At 45.0% G+C, this 26900-nt stretch overlaps 1 non-coding gene across 1 annotated transcript; it reads left to right on the top strand.

Moving 5' to 3' along the window:
• Positions 1 to 3671: 3671 nt before the first annotated feature.
• Trnaa-cgc lies at positions 3672 to 3744 on the top strand. Its single transcript has one exon. It is a non-coding gene; the product is annotated as a tRNA-Ala (tRNA).
• Positions 3745 to 26900: the final 23156 nt, after the last annotated feature.

A 26900-nucleotide genomic window follows, 5' to 3' on the forward strand; every position in this document is an offset into this window, starting at 1 on the left:
TCAAGTATCCCATTCATTAACAATGTATCATAGAAGATAGCAAATACACACACCAACATAAACATCATTTCCGCCCTTTTCATTGCTCATTAAAACCACACATTGCATGTTGTACCACGATACAGCGAGAACTTCAGCGGTGGTGGTCCAGATTGCTGTACACACCGGTACCTCTAATACCCAGTAGCACGTCCTCTTGCATTGATGCATGCCGTTATTCGTCGTGACACACTATCCACAAGTTCATCAACGTACTGCTGGTCCAGATTGTCCCATTCCTCAACCGCGATTCGGTGTAGATCCCTCAGAGTGGTTGGTGGGTCACGTCGTCTATAAACATCCCTTTTAAATCTATCCCTGGCATGTCCGATAGGGTTCATGTCTGGAGAACATACTGGCCACTAGTCGAGCGATGTCGTAATCCTGAAGGAAGTCATTCACAAGATGTGCAAGATGGAGGCGCGTATTGTCGTCCATAAAGCCGAATGCCTCGCCAATATGCTGCCGATATGGTTGCACTATCGGTCGGAGGACGGCATTCTGTTATCACACAGCCGTTACAGCGCCTTCTATGACCACCAGCGGCGTACGTCGGCCCCACATAATGCCACCCCAAAACAGCAGGGAACCTCCACCTTGCTGCAGTCGCTGGACAGTGTGTCTAAGTCGTTCACCCTGACCGGCTTGCCTCCTAACACGTTATAACACTAGCTTGCTGCGACACAAACCAATGTTACCCTCTGGGAGCATTTGGGAAATTTTGACCGCGTTTGCCTAATGAATGAAGATATCGGACTGTACTTTCCAATATACTGCAATTTATAGAAAAACTAAACAGGCTTTAACTTTGGAGTTTCATTAAAGTAGAAAAGTTCATACGAATGAAACAATAAATGGTCGACAGCCCAATTGGGCATATTAATTTGAAATATTATGTTTAAGCAAACTGAATATTAGTTGTTGAAGTGACTTTTATTAAGATTCCCTTTGAATAGCACACTGAATACACATGAATGCAGGGCAATTTAAGTTGTGGGTAGCAGTAGTTACCATTAATTCACAAACCAGTAGTCATAGAAATGAAAATTATACCCAATCACGATCATTGCGTGACTCAATATTGAGATGTTACTGCAGGAAGCACAGAACTAAAATTGGACATCGAGAGTTTTCTTATTTAACTGACAATAAGTATCACAAGTGAAATTAAATAATACTAAAATTATACTATTTTACTCCCATTTATAGCAATGTGTCTAATTTGTTTAGTACCAATAATATTCCCATTAAGGTAAAGGCGGGACAGACGCAGCACATTTTTACAAATTAATTTTTATTAATATATAGACACATGAATCGCAAACAAATTAGGCAACACTGATGGTTTGAACATTGTATTTTATTATAGACAGCATCGCATTACAAAAAACTTTATAGCAAAGGAATATTCTTATGATGTACAAAGGCTTGTAAATTTCAGTTAATTAGTAAGTGGCGGGCAAGATGCCGCAGATGGGAGGGACAGATGGACAATGGCAAAATACACTGAAAATGACATTCACTTTGATTTTTGTTTTTCAAGTTTATTTTCAAGCCGTGCATGATTCATGAAGCCACCTAGAACATCCTACACATTGAATCCAATCAGAGGTAGACGTTGTTTCTTGATAAAGTTCAAGGCACTCTTTACATTCGTTTTCATCGAAATTTAATTCATCGGAGGAACTACCGAGTGGGGAAATATCATCATCATCTTCTTGTGAAACTGAGTCTTCAAACAGACTCCTCTTTGGCCGTTTTTTCCCTCTGGTTTTGGGGATTTGATTTCTTTTATCTATTACATTTTTGTGGGAAAGAGCTTTTCCTTTCTTGTTTCTTTCGGTAATTTTCTTTCTTTTCCTTGCTATAAAATCGTCGGAAGTCATATTTGTTGCTGATTGCTTTCTTTTGGACTGATTTCTCTGAGGGAGTATAGGAACAGGTGAAATCTCTTCCAGCAATTTTGATAGAGACTATCCATGAGGTGTCGCTGAGTTGTCATTTACGCAGTAGCTGCCTTGATCATTTGGTCGATGAGTAGCCAAATTTGTGCAAGGTTTGCAGGTATGAGGGTGTTCTTTTAACACATTTGTTTCAGACCTTGATGTTGATGGCTCATCTGGAGGCAGATCATTAGAGACATCTGCAGTAGTTTGGAGTTCAGTATTATTAATGATTCAAACAAAGGCATGGTTTGGAATTACTACTCTGTCAAGCAGGATAATTCCAGCAGCTCTAAATCCGAATACACCAATCTGGACAGTGGCAGCACGAGTCCATGCTTTGAAGATCAACACTCCAAAATGCTGCCTTGCAATTCTTCTGTCTTTGCTTGCATTACCTACAATCCATGAATGACAATCCCCTTTAAATAAGGATTTCAGCGGCTTGAAAAACGATCGGTCTTTTGGCTGTAAAAAGTGTATCGTGTGGCTAGGCAAACAAATTATCGACACATCATTTTCAACAGTCATATCCAAAAGGGTGACACAATTCATATGAGAGGCATTACCATCTAACAGAAGCAGAGCAGGGCCGGGCGCCTTTCTAGGAAGGAAATCGTTTTTGAACCAATCCATGAAAATATCACTGTTGACATAAGCGGATTCTCTCCTCATAGCAACAACTGATCCTGGAGGTATGTTGTCTTCAGCGTTTTGTTTTTTATTCACTCCTTTGTAAATGCAGTAAGGTGGTAAGAAATTTCCCTCGCCACTACAGCATGCAATAACTGTTATTGTCTCTCCTCTTTCATCAGAAGTAATGACATGGACATCTCTGATTCCTTTTGCCGCAACAACCTTCCCATGCTCATTGTTTAACTGTAGACCAGTTTCGCCTACGTTGTAGATACTACCTAGTGTATTCGACAACCCATTTTCGGTCAACGTTTGTGTTAACAGATCAAAGTAAGAATTGACTTCGTCTCTGTTCATTCCAATCGCTCTGGCTACAGAAAGCCCTTACGCTTTTCTGATGCTTTAGCCTGCGTTGCGTTCTAAAAATGAGAGAAACCAATCGTTACCTGCAAGTTTCTTTGCCTTGTTGAATTTGTTTTTCAGTTCCATCTGATCAGCTAAATTGATAGCTATTTGCCTGACGTCTGACGGTTTGGGAGCAAAGCCACATGATTGCAATTTCTTTATATGGACAACTAATTTCCTTTCTGCATCTTCACCCAAGCATGATGATGGTCTACACCCTGCTTTCTTGAAATTGTGCGTAACAAGTCTTCTCCTTAATGTTCGTTCTGGTGCATTTTTCATTCGAGTAGCTTTCCTTTTAGCATAACGTTCCTCTTCGACTAGTTTCACTGCCTCTAATAGATCTTCTGCAGTTCATTTTCCCCTCTCTGTTGTCCTAATGCGTTTTCTCGGCATTTTTCTGTAAAACAAAAACGTGTGGACTCCAGTTAGCATTGCAAGCATTACGGCATCCGTCCCACAGTAATGGTGCGTCATTTGTCAGTTTTCGTAGGGACAGATGGCGCACCCCCATTTTCACCAAAGATGTTATCGGAAGAACCCATTATTCGACCGACATAACCTACAAATGTTTCTACTGCACAATCTAAATACAAGTTATAAGCTACTACGCACGTATCTACCAGTACATACCATTAAAAAGGACCGAGCGAGGTGGTGCAGTGGTTAGCACACTGGACTCGCATTCGGGAGGACGACGGTTCAATCCCGTCTCCGGCCATCCTGATTTAGGTTTTCCGTGATTTTCCTAAATCGTTTCAGGCAAATGCCAGGATGGTTCCTTTGAAATGGCACGGCCGATTTCCTTCCCAATCCTTCCCTAACCCGAGCTTGCGCTCCGTCTCTAATGACCTCGTTGTCGACGGGACGTTAAACACTAATCACCACCACCACCATTAAAAAGGAATCGTGAAAAATTTCCTTGAATTACCTTGGTCTCGAAATGATATTTTCTTAAATTTATCCTCTATTTTCAGCTCCTGAAGTACAAAAACTTGGGAGTAAACTGATATCACCAGTGGTTACAACAACAATAAGCGTTGCGCGCACAACAATGTCTGCTGAGGAATTTCTTGGAAGTGCGGCGTCTGTCCACCCGTGCCATCTGTCCCACTTTTACCTTATCTTTCGAATATGAGAAGAATGTGGTGGGGACCCATAAACTGATACTGTATAATTAGTCAAACTCTATGATTATTTCAGTAGTAAGATTCAATTCAACTACATTTAATTCGTAGTCTCACTTGGATTGCTTATGTTTTTCACCGCCGAAAGCAAATTTCCCAACACTGAGCTCGACTGACCTCAAAACATCGTTCATGATAGCAATCAAGGCTAAATTATGTTTCAAATAATAATTTCTTTAATGGGCAACTAATTTCCTTTTCGCATCTGCACCCCTCTAATAGATCTTCTGCAGTCCATTTTCCCCTCTCTGTTATCCTAATGCGTTTTCTCGGCATTTTTCTGTAAAACAAAAACGTGTGGACTTCAGTTAGCATTGCAAGCATTGCGGCATCCGTCCCACAGTAATGGTGTGTCATCTGTCCGTTTTCGTAGGGACACATGCCGCACCCCCATTTTCACCTACTGCGCACAGTTTGAGTATTTTAGACAGCAACATTTACACAGTCTGGCACCGAATTTTTGCACATTTAATAGACAGGAATAAATCACTAGTTCATTAGAAACAGGATACTCGGTTTTCTGAACACTTAGGCGGGGATCCTGCATTGGTTCATGATTAGGATAAGTTATGGTTCTAAACGCAGGTTTATGGCACTTGGGTTATTATTCAAAACACTCACACAAATTAACTGGTCCACGCTCTAATACATATCTGTATGCATTAAGTTGGTGGAGCCGTGGCGAAGTAGAGGTGGCAAGCAGCGTGTGGCCTAACTGTACTCACGGCTTTTGATGTTTGAATGCTCTTTACAATTTCTCTTGGCGATGGATTTATAACGTGTTAGAGGCATTGCTTATTGCCGAGAGTTCTATGCAACAGCCAAATCCACATCAGAGGCAAAATTCCTTACAAAATGGATTCCAGTTGCCTCCCTTGGCACCCTCGATGTGTACCGTGCAACGGCTAGCCACTGACTGCATATCGTTCCCAACAAGAAACCGCCCAGCTCGACCGCCAAAACCACCTTTTACTTCGCGCCAAACCACTTCCGTTGCGGAGGGACTTCCCTAAATCTTTTATGTTATACAATACAAGTGTCCCAAGCATGAACCAGCTTGTAATATACAATGCTTTCTTTATAAAAATACATATATTATAAAATTTCATTATATTAAACAACATTTAGCTTTTTCCATACATATATCACAAACTTTAAATTTCCTGACACAGATCAATGACCTTAATTAACAAAGAACAAAGACTTCATAATCACAGATACACAGTTACATAGTATAAACTCACTTCTGTTCTAATCCATATACACTCCTGGAAATGGAAAAAAGAACACATTGACACCGGTGTGTCAGACCCACCATACTTGCTCCGGACACTGCGAGAGGGCTGTACAAGCAATGATCACACGCACGGCACAGCGGACACACCAGGAACCGCGGTGTTGGCCGTCGAATGGCGCTAGCTGCGCAGCATTTGTGCACCGCCGCCGTCAGTGTCAGCCAGTTTGCCGTGGTATACGGAGCTTCATCGCAGTCTTTAACACTGGTAGCATGCCGCGACAGCGTGGACGTGAACCGTATGTGCAGTTAACGGACTTTGAGCGAGGGCGTATAGTGGGCATGCGGGAGGCCGGGTGGACGTACCGCCGAATTGCTCAACACGTGGGGCGTGAGGTCTCCACAGTACATCGATGTTGTCGCCAGTGGTCGGCGGAAGGTGCACGTGTCCGTCGACCTGGGACCGGACCGCAGCGACGCACGGATGCACGCCAAGACCGTAGGATCCTACGCAGTGCCGTAGGGGACCGCACCGCCACTTCCCAGCAAATCAGGGACACTGTTGCTCCTGGGGTATCGGCGAGGACCATTCGCAACCGTCTCCATGAAGCTGGGCTACGGTCCTGCACACCGTTAGGCCGTCTTCCGCTCACGCCCCAACATCGTGCAGCCCGCCTCCAGTGGTGTCGCGACAGGCGTGAATGGAGGGACGAATGGAGACGTGTCGTCTTCAGCGATGAGAGTCGCTTCTGCCTTGGTGCCAATGATGGTCGTATGCGTGTTTGGCGCCGTGCAGGTGAGCGCCACAATCAGGACTGCATACGACCGAGGCACAAAGGGCTAACACCCGGCATCATGGTGTGGGGAGCGATCTCCTACACTGGCCGTACACCACTGGTGATCGTCGAGGGGACACTGAATAGTGCGCGGTACATCCAAACCGTCATCGAACCCATCGTTCTACCATTCCTAGACCGGCAAGGGAACTTGCTGTTCCAACAGGACAATGCACGTCCGCATGTATCCCGTGCCACCCAACGTGCTCTAGAAGGTGTAAGTCAACTACCCTGGCCACCAAGATCTCCGGATCTGTCCCCCATTGAGCATGTTTGGGACTGGATGAAGCGTCGTCTCACGCGGTCTGCACGTCCAGCACGAACGCTGGTCCAACTGAGGCGCCAGGTGGAAATGGCATGGCAAGCCGTTCCACAGCACTACATCCAGCATCTCTACGATCGTCTCCATGGGAGAATAGCAGCCTGCATTGCTGCGAAAGGTGGATATACACTATACTAGTGCCGACATTGTGCATGCTCTGTTGCCTGTGTCTACGCGCCTGTGGTTCTGTCAGTGTGATCATGTGATGTATCTGACCGCAGGAATGTGTAAATAAAGTTTCCCCTTCCTGGGACAATGAATTCACGGTGTTCTTATTTCAATTTCCAGGAGTGTAGGTGTTACAACGTCTCCGACGATTGTCTGTTTGAAGGCATATGCTGCACTGGTTGAAGGAATATGCCATACTCATCGGTGAAAAGAACGTGATGCCAATCCTGAGCGGCCCGTTCCCCATGTTGTTGAGCCCATTTTTACCGCGCTGCATGGTATCGTGGTTACAAAGATGGACCTAGCGATGGACGTCGAGAGTGAAGTTACGCATCATGCAGCCTATTGCGCACAGTTTGAGTCGTAACACAACGTCCTGTGGCTGTACGAAAAGCAATATTCAACACGGTGGCGTTGCTGTCGGGGTTCCTCCGAACAATAATCCGAAGGTAGCGGTCATCCACTGCAGTAGTAGCCCTTGGGCGGCCAGAGCGAGGCATGTCATCGACAGTTCCTGTGGCTCTGTATCTCCTCCATGTCCGAACAACATCGCTTAGATTCACTCCGAGACGCCTCGACACTTCCCTTGTTGAGAGCCCTCCCTGGCACAAAATAACAGTGCGGACGCGATCGAACCGCAGTATTGACCGTCTAGGCATGGTTGAACTACAGACAACACGAGCCGTGTACCTCCTTCCCGTTGGAACGACTGGAAATGATCAGCTGTCGGACCGGCTCCGTCTAATAGGCGCTGCTCATGCATGGTTGTTTACACCTTTGGGCGGGTTTAGTGACATCTCTGAACAGTCAAAGGGACTGTGTCTGTGATACAATATCGACAGTCAACGTCTATCTTCAGGAGTTCTGGGAACTGGGGTGATGCAAAACTTCTTTGGACGTGTGTACTTTCAAAAATCACAAAATAAAAATTGGGTTTTATACATCTAATAAACTACAACAAAAACTGACACATAATATAAAGTGTAATCATGATCCATATTCAGACTCTGGAATATACAGGGTAGCATGCCAGGAATGCTCCATGTTCTACGTAGGACAAACAGGCCAATATTTCAACACAGAGTACATTAAAACCTTCACACACAACAGACACACTACATTAGCCATAACAATACACGTACATAACGCAGGACACCCATTTGGAAAAATAGAGCAAAATGTCAAAGAACTCCACCGACTAAATAAAGGACACAAAATGGATTTTGTAGAAGAATTGGAGATATATTCGCATCACAGAAAATATGAAGATAAAAACTTGATACGGGCAAGTATTCAGGTCCAGATTGTATACCGATTAGGTTCCTTTCAGATTACGCTGATACAATAGCTCCCTACTTAGCACTCATATTCTGCAGATGTTTCGATAATATACTTAAATAAAGATAGTAACGCATAGAAGTAAAATTAATATAAGTAAATTATGATCCAAATTGCTAAAATAAATAACCTCTGTACAAAAGCATATCATACTCAAAAGCATATCATACTCTATAATATTATCTCTGTTGACTACTTCTAGGAACATTTTTGTAACTTTTTTGTTTATGTAAGATATTTTCAATGTTTAAAATGTACAGCAAGTTGTGTGTGATGTTTAGTGTGTGAGAGACTCTGCACAAATCGACCATAAGAAAACTGTAAGTACAAATTCTTCTAAATTTCGCCACTAACTTCGCAAAAAGATCGATAACCAACTAAAATTCGCGTGTTTCTTATATACTGCAATAAAGTCAATAAAATAAAGCAGACAGTTACACATCGACAACATCACATAGAAATGGCATGATATACACAAAAAATGCACTTGAAAATGGGAATCATTACCCGAAATGTGTCGTGTGAAAAGTAAAGAAAGAAAATCGTGATTGGTAGCAGAAGAATTATTTATAAACAAACCTATTGTTTTCACAGCAGTAGGCTTTCGAAACCATTTATAATGGATCAAATCAGAGCCGTAAATTCAGGTAAATACCTAGGAATTACTATTACGAACAACTTAAATTGGAAGGAACACATAGAAAATGTTGTGGGGAAGGCTAACCGAAGACGGTGTTTTATTTGAAGGACACTTAGAAAATGTAACACATACTAAGGAGACTACCTACACTACGCTTGTCCGTCATCTTTGAGAATACTGCTGCGCGGTGTGGGATCCTTACAAGACTGGCGGAGAATATCGAGAAAGTTCGAAGAAGGGCAGCACGTTTTGTATTATCGTGTAACAGGGGAGAGAGTGTCACTGAAATGATACAGGGTTTGGGATGGTCATCATTAAACAAAGGCGTTTTTCGTTGCGGAGGAATCTTCTCACGAAATTCCGATCACCAACTTTCTCCTCCGAATGCGAAAATATTTTGTTGGGACCGAACTACATAGGAAGAAACCATCACCATAATAAAATAAGGGAAATCAGAGCTCGCACCGGAAGATATACGTGTTCGATTTTTCCGTGCGTTGTAAGAGATTGGAAATAATAGAGAATTATTATGAAGGTGGTTCGATGAACCCTCTGACAGGCACTTAAGTGTGATTTGCAGAGTATCCATGTATTTGTAGATGTCGATGTAGATGTTATCACCGAATATAAATGGAAGTGTCAGAAAATCTTTCCCGATGGTGTTTCTCTGGAGCGCAGCCTTGTATGCAAGTGAAATGTATACCATAAGCAGTTGACATAGGAAGAAAAAAGGTTCAAATGGCTCTGAGCACTATGGGACTTAACATCTGTGGTCATCAGTCTCCTAGAACTTAGAACTACTTAAACCTAACTAACCTAAGGACATCACAAACATCCATGCCCGAGTCAGGATTCGAACCTGCGACCGTAGCGGTCACACGGTTCCAGACTGAAGCGCCTAGAACCGCACGACCCCACCGGCCGGCGTTAGGAAGAAAATAGGTGCTTTTGAAATGTGGTGCTACATAACAAAGCTGAAGATAAGACAGGTAAATGGCGTAGCTTATGAGGAGGTACAGAACAGAATTGGGCAGAAACGATGTATGAGGCATAACTTGGCTAAAAGAAGGGATCAGTTGGTAGAACGCATTCTAAGTCATCAAGGAATCATGAATTTAGTATTCGAGGGAGGTGTGGAGTTAAAATTGTAAAGGGAGTCCAAGAGATGGATGCAGCAAGCAGATTCAAACGGATGGAGGTTGCAGTAGTTAGTAGGAGATCAAGAGGCTTGCACAGGAAAAAGTACAGTGGAGAGAAGCATCAAAGCAGTCTTCGAACTGAAGGCGACAACGACAACAACAACAACAACAACAACGTTAATGACACACCGAGTATGCGTAGGGGACAAAACCAACGAAGAGAGCGAGAAAGACAGAGGGAAAAAAAGAAGAATAGTTTACCAAACCTACCGTAATAATCGGTATTAAGAGATAGTGGGTCCTCTTTGTAATTTTAATGACAATCCACGCCTGCTAAAACAACTTTTTTGCCGTAACCCGTGCCAGTGATGCAGGTGGCATGTTTAACAAACATTATAACTTTCGAGTAGAGGTGCAACTGAAGTCAGCCATACACCCGATTAAACAATCAAGCCTACTGCAGCCAGAGGAATGATCGTTTGAGAATGTATTCTAGTGTGACTTCAGAAAGGGAGAATATTTCAATATAGCGCTATGGCTAAAGTACAGGGCACTTGATTGAATTAAAATGGGATGTTTTGTTTAAAGAACGCACTACTGTAATCAAGTTACTGACTGGTTTGATGTGCCTCTTAACCACATCCTCTCTTATGCCAACCTCGTCTTAGAGTAATAGTTGTGCACAGCGATCTCAACTTGTTGGATGTATTCCTGTCTCTGTCTTCCAATACAGTTTTTCCCTCTAGTACAATGGAAGTTTTTCACTGATGCCTTAACACGTCCATTTATCCTGTCCTGTTTTCTAGTCAATGTTTTCCGCACTCTCTTCTTCTCGCCGTTTCTGAGGAGAGCGTCATTTTTTATCAGTCCGCTTACTTTTCAACATCCTTCTACAGCACCAAATCTCAAACGTTGCGATTCGGTATTTTCCAGCTTTTCCCAAGGACCGAGATTTACTTCTATGTAAAGCTATGCTCCAAATGTACATTCTCAGAATTTTTCTTTTTCAAATAAGGCCTGTGTTTAAAATCAGAGGACTTCTTTCAGCGAGGAATGCTCTCGTTACCCGTGCTAGTCTACTTTTTATGTCCTCCTTGCTTCGTATGTCATACTTTGTTTTGCTTCCTAGGTACCAGAACGTCTTAACTTCGTCTACTTCGTGGTCACCTGTTTTTACGTTGAGTGTATCGATAATCTCATTTCTGCTAATTCTCATTGATTTAGCCTGTCTTCGGTTTACTCTCAATCCATCTTCTGTAATTATTCAAATTCAGTCGTTCCAACAAGACCTGTAATTCTGTTTCACTTTCACTGAGGACACAATGTAATAAGAGAATCCTCTCACCGATATTCTTACACCTTGCATGTTGATCCCATTCCTCATTCTTTTTTGCCGGCCGGTTTGGCCAAGCGGTTCTAGGCGCTTCAGTCTGGAACCGCGCGACCGCTACGTTCGCAGGTTCGAAACCTGCCTCGGGCATGGATGTGTGTGATGTCCTTAGGTTAGTTAGGTTTAAGTAGTTATAACTTCTAAGGGACTGATGACCTCAGATGTTAAGTCCCATAGTGCTCAGAGCCATTTGAACCATTTTATTCTTTCTTCTATTTTCTTCATTGTTTCTTCGGTATACAGGTTGAACAGAAGGGCAGAAAGCCTCCATCCCTGCCTCACAACAGATCTGTCTTCCATTCCTATTTTTCCCTCTTGGTTTTTGTATACAATGATGAGCCAAAACTTTATCACCACCTGCTTAATAGCGTGTTGGTTCGCTATGCTAAAGCATTAGAGCATCGATTATGCCTGGTATGAATTCTACAAGTTCTAGACAGGATTCCGTAAGTAAGTAGCACCAGATATCTATGCACACAGTTCACGGATTACAGAGTGATGGTTTACGGGCACGTAGCTTGCGCCCAGTGGGTATAGATCAGACACATTTTCTGGTGAAGAAATCAATGTGAGCTCACTATAATGGCCCTCAGACCACTGTAGCACGACCCCGACCTTGCAACACAGACAGTTATCCTGCTGGAGGATGTCATAGCCGTAGGGGGAGACCTCAACTATGTAGCACGCACATGGTCTGCAATAATGCTCACGTAGTTAACTGCTGTTATATTGCCGTCGGCTACAACCACAGACGCCACGGAAGCCCAATTTGATGTACCCAATAGCATAATTCTACCCTCATTGGCCTGCATCTGTGGTGCGTTGCACGTTTCGTGGAGCCATTCGCCTGTATGACTGTAGGTAAGGATCCAGTCATTGGCCTAGTGTAACAAGAAATGCGATTCATTCGATAGGCGACACGTTTGTATCGATCCACGGTGAATATTCAGAGATGCTGTGCCCCTGCGGTCATAACTGACGATGTTGTTGGATCAACACAAAACACCTATGGGACGTGGAGCTACATGTTCAACAAAAGCCTTTGAACAGTGTGTTCCGCTACACTTGTATCAGCACCAGCATTGTACTGTGTCGCCAGATCTGCCACAGATCGACGCCTATTCTGGATTATACAATGGGGGACCCTACGACCTCCACGTTCTGTGACGAGGTACGGTCATCTACCAATACCATGCGGCCTACTTGTATTTCACCATCCTCCAACCACTTTCCATAGGTTCTCAGGACTGTAGTACGCAAATAGCCGACAAACTTCGCCATTTCAGAGATTCTCGTTTCCAGACGCAGCGCCACAACAATGCCAAAACCGCTTACATCAGTGGATTTCCGCGTTTGCCGCCCGTATCTTCGCTGTAATGACTGCCCATTCTTTCCTAACTGCGTCCCATGCTCTCTACGTCACCAGGAGGCATTCAGCCTCGCTGAAGGCAATGGTCATAACGTTTTGGCTCATGAGTGTCTCTTGGGTACACCATGGCCGGCCACTACGAGCCAAACTTCACGCATTTATGAAGGTAAAAGAAGTGCAGGAACGAAAATTAGAACATCCGGAATGGATTACAGTCTTCTCATTTTAAGTGAACTGGACTGCACAGTGATCACAGTAAGAAATTACAAGGTAACTTATTACTAATTGGTTCAAGTGGTTCAAATGGCTCTGAGCACTATGGGACTCAACTGCTGTGGTCATAAGTCCCCTAGAATTAGAACTACTTAAACCTAACTAACCTAAGGACATCACACACATCCATGCCCGAGGCAGGATTCGAACCTGCGACCGTAGCGGTCGTGCGGTTCCAGACTGTAGCGTCTTTAACCGCTCGGCCACTCCGGCCGGCCTATTACTAATTGGATGGGGATGTATTTAAAAAGATATTCGTGAAGTAGAAGGGAATCGTTCTGACGAAAACAATTCAGTTTCCTAACCTCACGAGTGTCAAAGATAGCAAAATGTTTTAAGAATTCACTGTGGCCTTGAAAGACTTGCAACGACAGTTTTCTAAAGGCTCGGAGGACGCTGTCACTCTCACATCTGTTTTTGGGGTGTTTTCGAGATCGTTTGCCATTTCAGCTGAAAACGCCCGTGAGCGTATACAGGTGTAAATGACTGGCCTGCAAGGCAATTCCAGTTTTAATAACAAATCTTTTTACGTTAAAACCGTCCAGGACGTCTGCATATCTTTTCGTGGGTAGATTTTTCCAGGTCTCCGTAATGAGTCTGCAAAAGTGCTACAATAAACATTTCGATCGACGCATTTGGGTGAAAGTCCTTTTGTCCATTATGAAACTAAATAAATCACTATTACAAGGCAACTGGAGTGTGAAAATCTGTAGAACTCTCTGCATCTGTCCGTGTGTCGACAGTTTGTACTAGACAAAAATTATATTACGTCTTCAGCCAGCCAAAAATAATTAATTAATAGTAAAAACTCGTTTTGTCTGTGATCTGTGTTGCTGAGAAACGTGAAATATAAAACCAGGTCGTACGCAGTACGACTATATTGCCTAATTAAATGCGGCACGTTCACTTTTTTCGCCTCTTCTCCCTCCTCGCGCTCACAGACAGCGCGGCGTGGCTGTGCGGGAAATGTAAAGCAAGACTGACCACTTTGGCACTCGGGCTCGAGCATGGCCCGCAAGCAGCGAACTTCGTCACACCTGGTATGCACTCTAAGATAGGAAGTTGATGAACCACGAATGAATTTTTGTGTGTCTTACAGTGTATTATCCGTCTTTCCCTAAAGCGTGAATATATTCCTGAGGACTTCAAAGATTTTACAGCATTTTATGTTTTCAAATATTTTGTTTAGTTCGAACACCCTATTAAACTGTCTTTTTTTCTTAATTCTTGCATAGATCTTAAGAGTAACGCCAGAACAACCTCTCTGGCGCCTTTACCTATCATAAAACCAAACTGATCGAAATCTAACATATCCTCAATTTTCTCTTCCGTTCTTCCATTGTTATTCTTTTTTGAAATTCGGATGGATAAACTCTAAGGCTGTGTGAGAAATTGTTCTCGCCCTTGCAATCATCGGGACTGTGGGAATGATAGTCCTTCGAAAGGTCGATGTTATTTCTGTGCTATTGCTGGAGTAACGATTTTGTGTGTGATCCGACGACGAGGGGGTAGAAACTAAAATTAATTTACTGCCTGCTAAAAAAATTACGCACTCAGAAAGAGAGGAGGAAACGAATTAAAACTTCACAGGTTGAGAGGGCATGTGATATTTCAGTGATCACATACTCGACAAACATTCACAAAGAACTTGGCCGTAACAGTCCACTTGTCAGAGTGATGTTGCACCCCGTCTGGCCTGAATTCACGAACTGATTCATTTGGAAAGGGTGTCAGAGTCGTTGTATCATATCATCTGGGTTAACAAGTAGGTTTACACCATACCCGCAACAGATTTAAGAGCTCAAATCTGGAAAATTTGCGTTCTAGTAAACATCGAGGTAATTAGAGACGGAGGACAAGCTCGGATTAAGGAAGAATGAGGAAGGAAATCGGCCGTGCCCTATCAAAGGAACAATCCCAACATTTGCCTTAAGCGATTTTACAGAAATCATGGAAAACCTAAATCATGATGGCCAGACGGGGGATATGAACCATCGCCCTCTCAAATACGAGTCCTGTATGCTGACCGCTGTCAAATTTGGAATCGATATTGAAATTTACTGTACACTACAGATTTTCATATACTTTAGCACACCAATATGTTGCACTTACGTCGACTTACATCGGAGAAATAGAGTGCATTACTACTGGTCGTTAGGTTTCAATGGTTACAACATTTTCCCTGAAAGCACTGCACCTCCCCTCTCCCCCTTCCCTTCCCCCTGCCCTGCCAATGGCTTGGAGCATGATTTTGATGTTTCACAATTATCTAGGAGCAAAATCGGGAAGGCGGGGCGAGAGACATTGAAGATAACAAGCACAGCTGCCTCTGCACCGAAACACTGACACAGAAATATGCTGATATCGCCAGTCCCTGGAATGCTGACACCAAAAAAGAGCTGATACACTGTCTGGAATACTAACATCATTACATGTTGACATGATTATGTGCTGACATGATTATGTGCCTATATGATTACGTGCCAACATGTCTACGTGCAGACACGTCTATGTGCCGACATGTCTATGTGCCGACGTGTCTACGTGCCGACATGTCTGTGTGCCAACATGTCTATGTGCTGACATGTCTATGTGCCAACGTGCCTATGTGCCGACGTGCCTACGTGCCGACGCGCCTAAGTGCCTACGTGCCGATATGCCTACGTGCCGACGTGCTGACGTGCCTACGTGCCGACGTGCTGGTGTGCCTACGTGCTGTTGTGCCTACGTGCCAACGTGCCTATGTGCCGACGTGCCAACGTGCAGACGTGTCTACGTGCCGATGTGTCTATGTGCAGACGTGTCTATGTGCCGACGTGCCTACGTGCCAATGTGCCTACGTGCCTAAGTGCCTACGTGCCTAAGTGCCTACGTGCCTAAGTGCCTACGTGCCGACGTGCCTACGTGCCGACGTGCCGGTGTGCCTACGTGCTGTTGTGCCTACGTGCTGACGTGCCTATGTGCCGACGTGCCAACGTGCAGACGTGTCTACGTGCCGATGTGTCTATGTGCAGACATGTCTATGTGCCGACGTGCCTACGTGCTGATGTGCCTACGTGCCTAAGTGCCTACGTGCCTACGTGCCTAAGTGCCTACGTGCCGACGTGCCTACTTGCCGACATGCCTACGTGCCGACATGCCTACGTGCCGACGTGCCTACGTGCCGACGTGCCTAAGTGCCTACGTGCCGATGTGCCTACATGCCGACATGCCTACATACCGACGTGCCGATGTGCCTACGTGCCGTTGTGCCTACGTGCCGACGTGCCTACGTGCCGACGTGCCTACGTGCCGACGTGCCTACGTGCCGACGTACCTGTGTGCCGACGTGCCTACGTGCCGACGTGTCTACATGCCGATGTGTCTATGTGCCGACATGGCTCTGTGCCGATGTGGTAACGTGCCGACGTGATTACGTGCTGAAATGATTAAGTTCTGACATCAGTGACTTTCAGACCAGAACGTAGACTGCCCTCCCACTGTGGTGGTGACAGCGGCCTACTCATGGGATGCTAATTTTCTAGTCCAGCTGCTGTCAGTCTCCAACCAATGGTACAGGACGACACACAGTGCGGCCGTTAGTCCATTACTTCTTTCTCAGACTGCAGGTGTAGATGTGAAGGGATTATGATGTGCTATGTGCACAATATGGCGATCCTCTGTTTTGGTGCTCAGAGGTGGTTGATTGGAACCTTGCCCTCATGTCCACATGCATTCCAACGTTGTGCCACTGTCACATCTGAATGGTTCACCAATCTGGAAACTGAACGATTCAACCGGCCAGCCAATGGGAGAGCCACAATAAGACCCCTGTCACAGAGAACCACAACTCTAATCCTTTACATACTCATACATAGTGTACCAAGTTACACTGACATCCCGCCATCACTGCTGGGTGCTTCACTTTTTTTGTCTGGAAGAAAATCATTCCCTTATTGGTTAAATATTATTGAGCTGTCTTTTTATGAAGTATATCCTCTTAGTTTATAATTATTAATTTAATATAAGAAGAGGATGAACACGATAGAGGACATCATTGTACGATGGAAGACTCCATGACGACAATCTCACCTCAGTCAGAAGACAGGTAGCGGATAATCCAGATAATGTAAACCTAAAAGTTCGCTTAAAACTCACTTATGAAAATGACAAGGTTTTACTTGGAACGTTCATTTAGAGTGGCAATATTAAGTAGCGTCAACTACGACGGTATCTGTTTTCTCGCTGCGACTGGGTCTTTTGACACGGCTCAGCAGCATCTCTCAAACTATTATTTACAAGTTTTCTACGTAGAGAGATCAGAGTCCCTTTCAATGGTCCTTGATCTACGCATCCTATTGCAAAAGTCTTCTACTGATCGCTCAAGCACGAAGAGAGGGAATAAGAGCTTCTAATATAGTGTGTGAAGTTTGCCGTTAGCGAAACGAAAATTACCTTCTTAATTCAGGCGTTTTGAAGATCACTCGCACGCCAGAGGTCTGCAGATAGATGTCGAGATCCCACAGCGTACAGGCTGGGAATGATGTCACTTTCTTCCACTTTCGCTTCTCACTGTTCGCATCTCCCTCTGTCGATTGCCTCTGTCCCATAATGCCTCCTCTCCCATTGGCTGGCCGGTTGAATCGTTCAGTTTCCAGATTGGTGAACCATTCAGATGTGACAGTGGCACAACGTTGGAATGCATGTGGACATGAGGGCAAGGTTCCAATCAACCACCTCTGAGCACCAAAACAGAGGATCGCCATATTGTGCACATAGCACATCATAATCCCTTCACATCTACACCTGCAGTCTGAGAAGAAGTAATGGACTAACGGCAGCACTGTGTGTCGTCCTGTACCATTGGTTGGAGACTGACAGCAGCTGGACTAGAAAATTAGCATCCCATGAATAGGCCGCTGTCACCACCACAGTGGGAGGGCAGTCTACGTTCTGGTCTGAAAGTCACTGATGTCAGAACTTAATCATTTCAGCACGTAATCACGTCGGCACGTTACCACATCGGCACAGAGCCATGTCGGCACATAGACACATCGGCATGTAGACACGTCGGCACGTAGGCACGTCGGCACACAGGTACGTCGGCACGTAGGCACGTCGGCACGTAGGCACGTCGGCACGTAGGCACGTCGGCACGTAGGCACAACGGCACGTAGGCACATCGGCACGTCGGTATGTAGGCATGTCGGCATGTAGGCACATCGGCATGTAGGCACTTAGGCACGTCGGCACGTAGGCACGTCGGCACGTAGGCATGTCGGCACGTAGGCATGTCGGCAAGTAGGCACGTCGGCACGTAGGCACTTAGGCACGTAGGCACGTAGGCACTTAGGCACGTAGGCACATCAGCACGTAGGCACGTCGGCACATAGACATGTCTGCACATAGACACATCGGCACGTAGACACGTCTGCACGTTGGCACGTCGGCACATAGGCACGTCAGCACGTAGGCACAACAGCACGTAGGCACACCGGCACGTCGGCACGTAGGCACGTCGGCACGTAGGCACTTAGGCACGTAGGCACTTAGGCACGTAGGCACTTAGGCACGTAGGCACATTGGCACGTAGGCACGTCGGCACATAGACACGTCTGCACATAGACACATCGGCACGTAGACACGTCTGCACGTTGGCACGTCGGCACATAGGCACGTCGGCACGTAGGCACAACAGCACGTAGGCACACCAGCACGTCGGCACGTAGGCACGTCAGCACGTCGGCACGTAGGCATATCGGCACGTAGGCACTTAGGCGCGTCGGCACGTAGGCACGTCGGCACATAGGCACGTTGGCACATAGACATGTCGGCACATAGACATGTTGGCACACAGACATGTCGGCACGTAGACACGTCGGCACATAGACATGTCGGCACATAGACGTGTCTGCACGTAGACATGTTGGCACGTAATCATATAGGCACATAATCATGTCAGCACATAATCATGTCAACATGTAAGGATGTTAGTATTCCAGACAGTGTATCAGCTCTTTTTTGGTGTCAGCATTCCAGGGACTGGCGATATCAGCATATTTCTGTGTCAGTGTTTCGGTGCAGAGGCAGCTGTGCTTGTTATCTTCAATGTCTCTCGCCCCGCCTTCCCGATTTTGCTCCTAGATAATTGTGAAACATCAAAATCATGCTCCAAGCCATTGGCAGGGCAGGGGGAAGGGAAGGGGGAGAGGGGAGGTGCACTGCTTTCAGGGAAAATGTTCTCAGCGAAGAGGAATCAAGTTCTCCATTATCTCCACATTTCATTAAGGAAGATCCAATTGCTTGCAATTGGGTCCCTTTATGTCATAGTTAAGGGATCACCATGAAGTGCCATAAACAGGGACCAGCCACTACTTCCAGCCAGAAAAGAAGGAAGATGGCTGTCAGATTTGGAAGTAAGTATTTGGTCATCAATTATCAATAAATTGGCTATTACTATATTGTATTATTGTACTTACGTTTGGTTATTTACGTTTTTACATGAGTGCAACATGTCCCTCATTTGGTACTAGCAGAACTGCAGGGCCCAGATACACCAGATACACAGGTGCTCGATATACTATTTTCCGTGTCACAACAGCAACAGCAGCAGCCCACAGGTGGTCTTCCAGGTTGATCGGATCTATCATTCAACTATTGTGTTCCGTCACAGCAGCAGCAGTAGAAGCAGCAGCAGAAGTAGCGGCTGCTGCAGTGAACTGCTAGTGTGCCTGAACCCGTAAATGTTGGCCTGGCACCCGACTGTGACTTTGATGATTCAAGTACAAAACGTTTTCAGTATGTTAGGATTGGAGTACAGTATTCATGATACAAATGGGGCAGCATGTTATATCACATAGGGAGGAAAAGACGACTCGGTGTGATCCATCCCATATATTAATTAACATCCATGTGTTTGGGAGGAAGATTTCAGCAGTAGATACGTCTGGAGAAGCTGTGATAGAATTAAATTCAGGAGATACACGGATTTCTAAATTCTGACTCAGCTCATGTCTCACTACAAGGATCTGCTTCGTGAGACACCATGGGTGACAATGCACTCTGTATAGAAATTGCGCCAGGACATTGCGTCAGGTAACAGAAAGTGATGGACAACACTCGCCAGCCACTTTGGGTCAGCATACTATTGGTTCCATCTCAAAAAAAGAATTAGTTATCTATTGACATATTATTATATGTTTATTATGCATTGATGTCTCAATGGCTTCTGTTCACATGCACACCCAAGCAGCCGCGGTGTAATACTATGTTTTGCACACACGCACATGTGCGTGCACTTACACACGTGCATGCATGCACACATACACACACTCGTGATATACAGAAACTGACAGTTGCACCATTATTATTATTATAATTATTATTAGTTTTCTAACAACGAGTTGGAAGATGTACTGATGTAATACTGTTTGGTTATTACACATTTATCCCCATACCGTCTTCCTACCATTTGAGTATGCACAAGCTGGCAGCTGCATCATCAACATTTTTCTAAGAAGCCGGCAAAGGCGTTCTGGCACTGGCTACAAATAAGCCACACCGAACGCCTCTTGTCTACTTCAGTTCAGTAGTGACTCACAGCTACTTCTGCGCCAATATGAAGCATCAGTCTGAGTGTCCTAACAGTGGTGAAGTAAGTAGGCATTCTAGTCTGTCAGGTGATGACAACAAGGGCACAAGCATACTGTCACTGCTCCTTGATGATGGAACTATGGTTTACATAATGAATGATTTGCAGGAAGTGGATGTAAGTACTCACACACACACAACCACAACACACACACAGACACACACACACACACACACACACACACACACACACACACACATACACACACACACACACACACACACACACACACACACACACACACACACACACACACACACACACACATCCATAATGAAATGTGTGTGTGTGTGTGTGTGTGTTCTTATAATTAATGGTTTATGTTTTGCAGACTATGGTTATAAGTTTTTTTGTGGTCTGAATACTATATGTATGTGAATAACAGCATGCTAGATGCAATTATTAGAACCCCAGACACCACTGTTCTCATCCCAAACTCAAGGGGTTTTGGTGCAATTTTGGAAAATCTGATACTAAGGACTACTCCTACTACTACTGTTGCTGCTGCTGCTACTTCTCCTCGTCTTTCTCCTTCTTCGATAGACGATTTACACTTGCATGCGATACTTATGATTTGTGCTCTTGTTTATTTAATTATATTTTTTCTAGTTGCATCCAGTAGATTTGGGAATCTACTAATATATAGCCATGATACTTGTCAATAATTAACGTTACACACATCTCACCACAGTCCATAGATTCTCAACATCCGTCAGTACAGATGATCAAAATTTTCATTTTTCGATCTAACGGAATTACCTGATGTATGGAAATTACTTAGGCAGCCACCATATCCATTGTAAAGCTATTTATTAAGAGCCATAAAATAGCGTGTTTCTCCTTCATAAACAGTGACTTGTTCACGTGTCTTTATTATATAATTCGTGTTGTATCCACACATTCTTTGCAACATTATTAAGGGTGTAGAGCACCAGGCAGACGACGGAAATTTTTGGAGAGAAAAAAATTCGGAAACGAGGCATAAATGTTATACAGTTTGAACACAATTCCACGAAAACAAATATACAAGTTTGGAAGGTAGGAGACGAGGTACTGGCAGAAGTAAAGCTGTGGGGACGGGGCGTGAGTCGTGCTTGGGTAGCTCAGTTGGTAAAGCACTTGCCCGCGAAAGGCAAAAGTCCTGAGTTCGAGTCTCGGTCAGGCACACAGTTTTAATCTGCCAGGAAGTTTCATGTTTCATATGCTTCAGATGCGCTGGAAGACCACTGCATTAAACGAAAAAGCGTCTACCTTCATAAAGACGAACATTATATTTTTCTGTACGAAAATTACGTACATTCTGATGACAATGAACCCATACAATTGCAAATACCGTATATTACACCTGGTTTAGACCATGTCTCCTTTGTGAGAACAATATAATAATTATTTATTGTCTTCAATCAGGTCCGGTTCATACACTCCTGGAAATGGAAAAAAGAACACATTGACACCGGTGTGTCAGACCCACCATACTTGCTCCGGACACTGCGAGAGGGCTGTACAAGCAATGATCACACGCACGGCACAGCGGACACACCAGGAACCGCGGTGTTGACCGTCGAATGGCGCTAGCTGCGCAGCATTTGTGCACCGCCGCCGTCAGTGTCAGCCAGTTTGCCGTGGCATACGGAGCTCCATCGCAGTCTTTAACACTGGTAGCATGCCGCGACAGCGTGGACGTGAACCGTATGTGCAGTTGACGGACTTTGAGCGAGGGCGTATAGTGGGCATGCGGGAGGCCGGGTGGACGTACCGCCGAATTGCTCAACACGTGGGGCGTGAGGTCTCCACAGTACATCGATGTTGTCGCCAGTGGTCGGCGGAAGGTGCACGTGCCCGTCGACCTGGGACCGGACCGCAGCGACGCACGGATGCACGCCAAGACCGTAGGATCCTACGCAGTGCCGTAGGGGACCGCACCGCCACTTCCCAGCAAATTAGGGACACTGTTGCTCCTGGGGTATCGGCGAGGACCATTCGCAACCGTCTCCATGAAGCTGGGCTACGGTCCTGCACACCGTTAGGCTGTCTTCCGCTCACGCCCCAACATCGTGCAGCCCGCCTCCAGTGGTGTCGCGACAGGCGTGAATGGAGGGACGAATGGAGACGTGTCGTCTTCAGTGATGAGAGTCGCTTCTGCCTTGGTGCCAATGATGGTCGTATGCGTGTTTGGCGCCGTGCAGGTGAGCGCCACAATCAGGACTGCATACGACCGAGGCACACAGGGCCAACACCCGGCATCATGGTGTGGGGAGCGATCTCCTACACTGGCCGTACACCACTGGTGATCGTCGAGGGGACACTGAATAGTGCGCGGTACATCCAAACCGTCATCGAACCCATCGGTCTACCATTCCTAGACCGGCAAGGGAACTTGCTGTTCCAACAGGACAATGCACGTCCGCATGTATCCCGTGCCACCCAACGTGCTCTAGAAGGTGTAAGTCAACTACCCTGGCCACCAAGATCTCCGGATCTGTCCCCCATTGAGCATGTTTGGGACTGGATGAAGCGTCGTCTCACGCGGTCTGCACGTCCAGCACGAACGCTGGTCCAACTGAGGCGCCAGGTGGAAATGGCATGGCAAGCCGTTCCACAGGACTACATCCAGCATCTCTACGATCGTCTCCATGGGAGAATAGCAGCCTGCATTGCTGCGAAAGGTGGATATACTCTGTACTAGTGCCGACATTGTGCATGCTCTGTTGCCTGTGTCTATGTGCCTGTGGTTCTGTCAGTGTGATCATGTGATGTATCTGACCCCAGGAATGTGTCAATAAAGTTTCCCCTTCCTGGGACAATGAATTCACGGTGTTCTTATTTCAATTTCCAGGAGTGTATTTAAACGTAACAATTGACTACAATTTCATCTGAAAGTCAGAAACAGGTACGAAGTTCTCATAAAGGCAGAGCTCACCTCGTCCCACACACAAATTTCTCGCTGATTTATTCATGACTCTGTAAATAGACATCAAAGGAAAAACACAACGGGTCTGGCTACAGCAACGCTATGCAAATATCGAGCGTTGGCATTCGCTTGAGTGATTTCACACGGCCACTAGTCACCGGCGTCGGCGAGTTTTCATTCTAACACTGCCTGTCTAACTAATGACCTGTTAGTTCATAACGGTTCCAAGCATATCTTATGCGTGACAGAAGCCTCCACAAAACAGAAAGAGATAATATGATCTTAACGATAGTGAATCTGTCATGTGGCAGCAGCAAAAGTATCAGTACTCTTAGCCAGTCACCAATCTTCTAATTCACTTAACTGCTCCACATTTCCTATGACAGCAGGGAGAATCACATTCACAATAACTGTCGGAAGTTAAAAAAAATTCGTAATCTATAGCCAACCGAAAAAGAATCAATCTAAATACAACATTACGACGATATCAAACACAACGCTCACGGGGAGCTGGTTCATACCTCTAACTCTACATGTTATTTCTATTTTCCTGTTCTGTTTGTAATGTTCACCGTTTTCATATTTACACTAAAATGATCCTATGAAATGATTGAGCGAATATACTAAGTCATCTGCATGTAGGATTTGTGTATGAAGCAAAAGCAGTCGTATTGTTATCGCCAGCGCAGTTTATGTTACACGTTTTCCGCACAGGGAAGTTCACAATGTTTTACGTTAGCTCAGTGTCCATCCCGACGCTGCAGTGTGCAGTTATCTGGAAGTAATCCGGGGTGCTGTAACTAGCTGCAGTTGCCAAGCTGCTATGACCTACTTCGCCCAACTTCACCTTAATGGTCAGTGAGTACTCTTCGGTGAAACTAGCTTCCTGTTAGTCGAATTCACTGTTTTCTTGTTCCATTGTTTTTCGGTAGCACATTAATCTTGATAGTAAAACGTAACGAAGGACCAATAACGTTGCTTTGTGAGACGTCTTGCGAAATTAGTACCAATCTAGTCCAGAGATGGAATTTCGTTATCTGTAGACAGAGAGAGTAGTTATCTTAATCAGAAGAAAGAAATAAAAGAACATGTTGCGACATCACTAGGGATTTTGGTATCTGGTAAATGATGTGAAAAATGGTTCAAATGGCTCTGAGCACTATGGGACTTAACATCTGAGGTTATCAGTCCCCTAGAACTTAGAATAACTTAAACATAACCAACCTAAGGACATCACACACATCCATGCCTGAGGCAGGATTCGAACCTGCGACCGTAGTGGTCGCGCGGTTCCAGATTGAAGCGCCTAGAACCGCTCGGCCACATCGGCCGGCTAAATGATGTGAAATTAATCGCCAGCTGGGACCAATTTGTTCCTACCTAACCACCACAGGGCGAGTACACGACTTAAATTTGTGTATGGTTCATCTGTAAATTAAGGAGTCGGTCATGCACTATTGCTTTAAGCTCTTTTATAAACATCAGTCTTCCATAAATGTCGGTCTTTCATGAGACTCATAAATTTAGCCGAGACAGTCAGTAAAACTTTTATATAACAACATTAGTCAATGAAAGGATTAATACGATAAAGAGGACCTTAAGAGAATTATACCTCACGATGTTGATGTAGCCTAACCACAGCATTAGAGTTCACTATCAGTTTATTGAGATCAGTCACACAGTTATCTTAGAACGGTGGCCTTGCACAGACTGACATTAAAACACAGTAAAGAAAAAGGAATTCAACTGACTGAGATACAATGTGACAATTACTGAACAATATGAAAAACAATCGTCATACCTTCTGAACGGTTTGTGTTAGGACGTTCAAACTGCACGATTGGCCGCGAGGTATGATATGAATTAGTATACAGATGCATGGTGTGGTGTCACCGCCAGACACCACACTTGCTAGGTGATAGCTTTAAATCGGCCGCGGTCCATTAGTACATGTCGGACCCGCGTGTCGCCACTGTCAGTGATTACAGACCGATCGCCACCACACGGCAGGTCTCGAGAGACTCACTAGCACTCGCCCCAGTTGTACGGACGACTTTGCTCGCGACTACACTGACGAAGCCTTTCTCTCATTTGCCGAGAGATAGTTAGAATAGCCTTCAGCTAAGTCCATGGCTACGACCTAGCAAGGCGCCATTAACCATTTCTAGAGAGAGTCTCACTTGTATCATCAAGAACGCTGTATACAAATGATGGATTAAAGTTAAGTATTCCAGCAGCTACGTACTTTTCTTTATAGCATTCATTACGTATCCTGTTTCAGACCTCACGCCAGCCTGCGTGAGTTAAGCGCTTGCCTTTCGGTTACCCGTCACTGTGGATTGGTTGTCTTGCCAGTCCACAACACATGGCTTCGTTTAGTGACGAAACCCACTTTCATTTGAATGGGTTCGTCAATAAGGAAAATTGGTGTATTTGGGGAACTGAGAATCCGCATTTTGCGATCGAGAAGTCTCTTCACCTTCAACGGGTGACTATGTTGTGCTCAGTGTACAGTCACGGAATAATCGGTGCGATATTCGTTGATTGCATGGTGACTACCAAATGGTACGTGAAAGTTTTGGAAGATGATTTCATCCCCATTATCCAAAGCGACCCTAATTTCGACAAGATGTGGTTCATGCAAGATGGATCTCGACCCCATCGAAGCAGGAGAGTGTTTGATGTCCTCGAGGAGCACTTTGCGGACAGCATTCTGGCTCTGGGGTACCCAGAGGTCACTGGCATCGGCCTCGATTGGCCGCCATATTCTCCGGATCTGAACACATGCTGTATTAAAGACAAGATGTACAGCGGTAACCCCAAAGCCATTGCTGAGGTAAAACAGCTATTCAGGAGGTCATCGACAGCATCGACGTTCCGACACTTCAGCGGGTCATGCGGAATTTCGCCACATTATCGCCAATGATGGCAGGCATATCGAACATGTCATAACCTAAATCCGAATATATGTAGTGACATTTACATGCTGAATAAAGCGTGTGCACGCTGTAGTTTGTAACTAAATTCCATTTTTTTCATTTATTTCAATAATTGTCGCCCTGTAGCATAACAAGCAAACGTTAGCAGGTAGTAACGAAAATATATTTTTCCTCAATTTGTTTAGCCATTTCAATAGTAATGTCAATTATGACGATACTACAGTAAGGACAACGCAACACCTAATCCCATGAGCCGACAAAACCTGGCCGTGAAACGAACCGAGGTCCGTTAGCTTCGCTATGCGCCGTGCTGACTGCTCAGCTGCCGAGACGGACAGTAGTGAATGTAAGCCAAAGGCACTGCACAAAGCACCAAATCACTCAAACTGAAATAAATTCCTGAAGTTCAGTTAGTTCATTCAAGACTATACAGGGTGTTACAAAAAGGTGCGGCCGAACTTTCAGGAAACATTACTCACACACAAATAAAGAAAAGATGTT

The sequence above is a fragment of the Schistocerca piceifrons genome, chromosome X (assembly GCF_021461385.2).
Source record: "Schistocerca piceifrons isolate TAMUIC-IGC-003096 chromosome X, iqSchPice1.1, whole genome shotgun sequence".
In the NCBI taxonomy this organism is placed as follows: domain Eukaryota; kingdom Metazoa; phylum Arthropoda; class Insecta; order Orthoptera; family Acrididae; genus Schistocerca; species Schistocerca piceifrons.